The following is a 6,000-nucleotide window of genomic DNA, read 5'->3' on the forward strand; positions in this document are numbered from 1 at the left end:
CGACATACAGGGGGAGACCCAGAGGGTGAAACACCTACAGCACGTGAACCATGTTAGACAGAAAAGACCTCAGCCTGGAGAGTGCCAGGGACCGATAATAGCCTTTACTGAAGTCGACTTAGAGATGGTCCAGCATCCGCATAATAATGCCTTGGTAGCATCCCTCCAGGTTGGAGAGTGCCAAGTGAAACGCATCCTGATTGACCAAGGTAGCTCTTGCGACATCATGTATGTTAGATGTTACAAGGAGCTGGGCCTTCACCCTAATGACATGGAGCAATCCAATGGCCCGATGGTCGGGTTCAATGAAACGCCGACATGGCCACTTGGCGCAACAAACTTAGAAGTACAAGCCGGCACTAGGAAGATCAAGATAGAGTTCACCATAATTGACATACCCTCTCCTTACAACATCATCTTGGGAAGGCCATGGTTGCATGCAATGGGGGCAGTTCCCTCAACATTGCATCAACTGTTGCGGTTCCCAACAGAACATGGGATTGAAGAAGTCAGAGGAGATCACCTGCAGGCAAAAAATTGCTCCATGGTAGCAATGAAATCCACCTGCAGCATTTGAGAGCTAGAGAAGGCAGAAATCAAAGACATGGACATGGAGGTCCTAAATGATATCGGCAAGGAGCCAACTGAGAAGAGTGAAGAAGAACTGAAGAAAATCCTCGTCCAGGAGGGGGATGAAGAACGCTTCTTTCTTCTCGGCTCGGGCTTAGCCGAAGAAGAAGAAAGAGAGTTGGAAGCTTTTTTAAGAGCAAACATTGAGGTGTTCGCTTGGACACCTTACGAAATGCCAAGCATTGACCCCGAGGTCACTTGCCACAAACTGAACATCGACAGGTCGACCAAACCTGTAATCCAACATGCAAGAAGACCGACGTTGATGCATGTCGAAGCAGTGGAAGAGGAAGTAGACAGACTTCTGGAGGCCAGGGCCATCAGAGAAGTCAATTACCTGACGTGGCTATCAAATACAGTGGTAGTAAATAAGAAGAATGGTAAATGGAGGGTCTGTGTGGACTTTACCAGCCTGAACAAGGCTTGTCCCAAAGACAGCTTTCCCTTGCCTAAGATTGACCAGTTGGTGGACGCAACGTCAGGGCATGGAAGAATGAGTTTCCTAGATGCCTACAAGGAGTATCACCAAATAGCCATGTACCCCCGGATAAAGAGAAGACTGCGTTTATTCCCCAAAAGGACTATAATTCTAGAAGGTGATGCCTTTTGGTTTGAAAAACGCAGGAGCAACTTACCAAAGGTTGGTAACCAAGATGTTCAAACACTTGATTGGCCGAACAGTAGAAGTCTACATCGATGACATGGTCGTGAAGACCAAGGAACCTGAGGGTCATCTTGCCGACCTAAAAGAAGTCTTTGAGATCCTCAAAACATATCGGCTTCGACTCAATGCATTGAAATGTGCATTTGGAGTTGGATCTGGAAAGTTTTTGGGGTACCTGGTGACCAGAAGAGGCATTGAGGCCAGCCCAGATCAGATCAAGGCCATCCTAGAGTTAAAGAGCCCGACGTCGGCAAAACAGATACAAATGCTTACTGGAAGGGCCGCAGCCCTAAACAGGTTTATAAGCCGAAGCTCAGACAAGTGCAAACCTTTCTTCAACTTAGTGAAGAAAGCCACGGACTTCCTGTGTACCGAAGAGTGTGAATTTGCTTTGGCCGACCTAAAAAAGTATCTGACCACAGCCCCGGTCCTCTCAACACCTGCACCCGGAGAAGAGTTGTTTTTGTACTTAGCAGTTTTAGAACACGCAGTAAGCGCAGTGGTAATCCAAGAAGAAAAGGGGGAACAAAAGGCTGTTTACTATATAAGTAAGACCTTGGCCGATGCAGAAACAAGGTATCTACCCGTAGAAAAATTAATACTGGCCTTAGTAATGGCTTCAAAGAAACTGAACCATTACTTCCAGCCCCACAAGATTGTGGTGCTAACAGAACACCCACTGAAGTCCTTGTTGCAACAAAGGGACTTAACAGGAAGAATAGCCAGATGGGCAGTAGCCTTGGGCCAGTATGACCTGGAGTTCAGGCCAAGAATAGCAATCAAAGGCCAATTTTTGGGCGACTTCGTGGCCGAGTTCACGCCAGAATCCATCGTACACCGGGCTCCGTTGAGCCGAGGAGAGCAATGCCCAAGCAAGGAAAAAGAAGCACAGCCGAATACAACACAACAAAGGAAAGAAGAGAAACTCAGACCTTGTAGTATTTACATCAGCGACTCCTTTCGATTGTTCGTTGATGGGAGTTCAAACCGACAGGGAGCGGGGACAGGAGTAGTACTGATATCTCCAGATGGGGAGATATTGGAACAGTCCATTCGATTGGGGTTCAAGGCCTCAAACAATGAGGCAGAATATGAAGCATTGATTGCAGGACTACAGCTGGCAGCAGCAGCAGAAGCAGATGATGTAATAGTCTTTCGTGACTCACAACTTATAGTCAACCAAACAACGGGCGAGTTTGCAGCAAGAGATGAAAGGATGTCGGCCTATGCAAAAGAGGTCATTAGATTGGCGGCCTTATTTCAGAACTGCCGACTTCTTCAGGTTAGCTGAGATGATAACAGCCACACCGACGCGTTGGCCAACTTGGCAAGTTCAATACAATCTGGAAAAACAAGAACAATAATGATTGATTATTTGTCGGGCGTGAGCATAGAACCACCGACCACAGAGCATGAAGCAATGTGTGTGGACATGGGACCAAGCTGGATGGATGCAATTGTTGCATTCCTAAAAGAAGGAAAGCTGCCAGAAGACCACAAGGAGACACACAAGGTCAGATTGAAGTCGGCAAGATTCAGTCTGACAGCGGAATGACATCTCTACAGAAGGTCCTTCACTAGATCCCTTTTAAGGTGCATACACCTTTTGCAGGTTGAAGATTTTTTATATGAAATTCATGTAGGAATTTGTGGAAGCCACACTGGGGGCAGATCGCTAGCTTACAGGGCCATTACCCAGGGGTATTGGTGGCCCTACATGCAAAAAGATGCAAAAGCCTACGTGAAGAAGTGTGAACAATACCAAAGGTTTGCACATTTGATACACCAGCCAGCTGCTGACCTGAACCCTGTATCCAGTCCTTGGCTATTTGCCCAATGGGGCATGGATCTCGTTGGGCTATTGCCCCAAGCAACTGGGCAAAGGAAGTACCTGCTGGTAGTAACAGATTACTTCACGAAGTGGACAGAAGTAGAACCTCTTGCCAAGATCCAAGATGTGGATGTCAAGAACTTCATATGGAGAAACATCATCACCAGATTTGGGATTCTAAGAGCAATAGTTGCCGACAATGGAACACAGTTTGACAGTAAGCTAATTAAGAGCTTCTGTACAAAGTTCAAGATCAAGAACTACTTTTCAACACCAAGTTTTTCCCAAAGCAATGGGCAAGCAGAAGCATCCAACAAAGTAATTTTGGATGGAATAAAGAAGAGGCTGTAGGCAGCAAAAGGAAAGTGGGTAGACGAATTGCCCAATGTACTCTGAGCATATCGGACTATGCCGAAAAGATCAATAGGGGAATCCCCCTTTGCCATGGCTTATGGCACAGAAGCAGTCATTCCACTGGAGGTCGGCATCCCAGGGATCAGAACCCAGGGAGTTGAGAACAGGACTAATGATATACTCTTAGCCCGAGATCTGGATCTTCTAGAAGAAAGAAGAGAGAAAGCTGCAATACAGCTTGCAGCATACCAGCAACAGCTTGCCAGAGCTTATAACAAGAAGGTTAATCCAAGGGAGTTTCAAGTCGGTGACCTAGTCTTGAGAAAAGTCGTCGGCAACAAGAAGGATCCCAAGGAGGGCAAGCTTGGCCCAAACTGGGAAGGACCTTACAAAATCACTTCGGTATTGGGCAATGCGGCATATCGACTTGAAGATAATGAGGGCAAAGCATTGCCGAGACCCTATAACACTTGTAATTTGAAATTTTTCTATCATTAGATGTTACTTGTTTTTTACCGACGTCATCAATAAAATCTTAACAGAATTCTTCAACACTTATGACTGATAAAGATGCATAATGTGATTTCTGGAAGACATGAATAATGAGAACCCAAGTGGAACTCAGGTTCACATTAGGGGGCAGAGAGAAGACAAAGTTGTTTAACACTTGTTGAAATTTGTAGCAATTTACAAGTTGAAGTTAAGCTGAGATTATTGTTTAGCACTTGTTGAAATTGGTAGCAATTTACAAGTTTAAGTTAAACCGAGATCATTGTTTAACACTTGTTGAAATTTGTAGCAATTTACAAGTTGAAGTTAAATCGAGATCATTGTTTAACACTTGTTGAAATTTGTAGCAATTTACAAGTTGAAGTTAAACTGAGATCATTGTTTAACACTTGTTAAAATTTGTATCAATTTATAAGTTAAAGTTAAACCGAGATTATTGTTTAACACTTGTTGAAATTTGTAGCAATTTACAAGTTGAAATTAAACCGAGATTATTGTTTAACACTTGTTGAAATTTGTATCAATTTATAAGTTGAAGTTAAACCGAGATTATTGTTTAACACTTGTTGAAATTTGTAGTAATTTACAAGTTGAAGTTAAACCGAGATTATTGTTTAACACTTGTTGAAATTTATAGCAATTTACAAGTTGATGTTAAACCGAGATCATTGTTTAACACTTGTTGAAATTTGTAGCAATTTACAAGTTGAAGTTAAACCGAGATCATTGTTTAACACTTGTTGAAATTTGTAGCAATTTACAAATTGAAGCTAAACCGAGATCATTATTTAACACTTGTTGAAATTTGTAGCAATTTACAAGTTGAAGTTAAATCGGGATCATTGTTAACCGAGGTATGTCACCCCGAGAAGGTTGCACAAAGAAAGAAGAGTATATTAAAGACATACAGAATATTCTAAGTATAGAATCATGCAAAAGCAATAAAGAGAAGATAAAGATTCAAGCATTCAGGGAAAACAGATGCATTTGTACACAAAAAAGGGCACAGCGGCCATGTGAAAAGCTTACATTGTTTCAAAAAACAAAGTACAAGAAGGGAAAGAAAAGACATGAAAATTAAGGTTCCTTAGCATCAGCAGCAACTTGGGTTAGGACCTCGGAGGACTGCTGAAAAGCCAGCACGGCCGCCTTCTCCACTGCAAGCTCAGCATCAATCTCTTGTAGAGTTTCATCAAGGCTCTTATTGGCAAACGTGACGTCGGCTAATGCATTCTCAGGAACAGTTTCCTTGGAAATTTCATCACCCTCCTCATCTTGAGTCAAATCCAGGGCTTGCTCATTCAGAGAAGGGGACTTGGCCCCATCAGCATCTTTTGGCTTTCTCACCAACACCTCCTCTTTAGATTCAGAATCATCGTCAGATTGAGCAGGTGGAGGAGGTAGAGGGAATGGAAGAGGAATGGCATCGGCATTTCTGAAGGGCGAGTCCTCGGGGACATTAAGTTTTTTTAGAAGAGACATCCAACCAAGGGTGAAACCCTTGTTGCATGCCTGCTTCACTTGTATTTCATAGGCCTCTGTAACATCGGCCATGCCCTGGGCATACGCCTTCTCGTCGGCGTCCTTGATTTCGGCTTCCTTGGTGGCCAGGGCCTCTTGGAGTTCCTTTTGGGCCTGGGCCATTTTATCCTCGGCCTCTCTTTTTTGAGAATCAGCATATAGCGATCCCGGGTTTACCCTTGTTGTACAGTGATCCGGACATGTGTCTGTGGATGTTGATAGTTGATTATTATCTTGTTTACATCCTTTTACTTCGTATTTGAGTTATAGGATGTGTTGGGCAGGTTTGTTACAGGTTGGTTGAGTTTAGAAACCAAAACTAGTTGCCCAGATTTTGACCTGTCCGCTCGAGCGGGAATTGCACCTATCCAGTATTTCCTGTGCAGTGTTGGACGCTCGAGCGTGGTATTGGCCGCTCGAGCGGGGTTGTGTGAGTGCCGCTCGAGCGGGGAGTTGGAAGCTCGAGCGAAGACCTGGTTCTGTAAAAGTT

Source organism: Camellia sinensis, chromosome 6, assembly GCF_055761805.1.
Source record: "Camellia sinensis isolate YWXY chromosome 6, ASM5576180v1, whole genome shotgun sequence".
Taxonomy (NCBI): domain Eukaryota; kingdom Viridiplantae; phylum Streptophyta; class Magnoliopsida; order Ericales; family Theaceae; genus Camellia; species Camellia sinensis.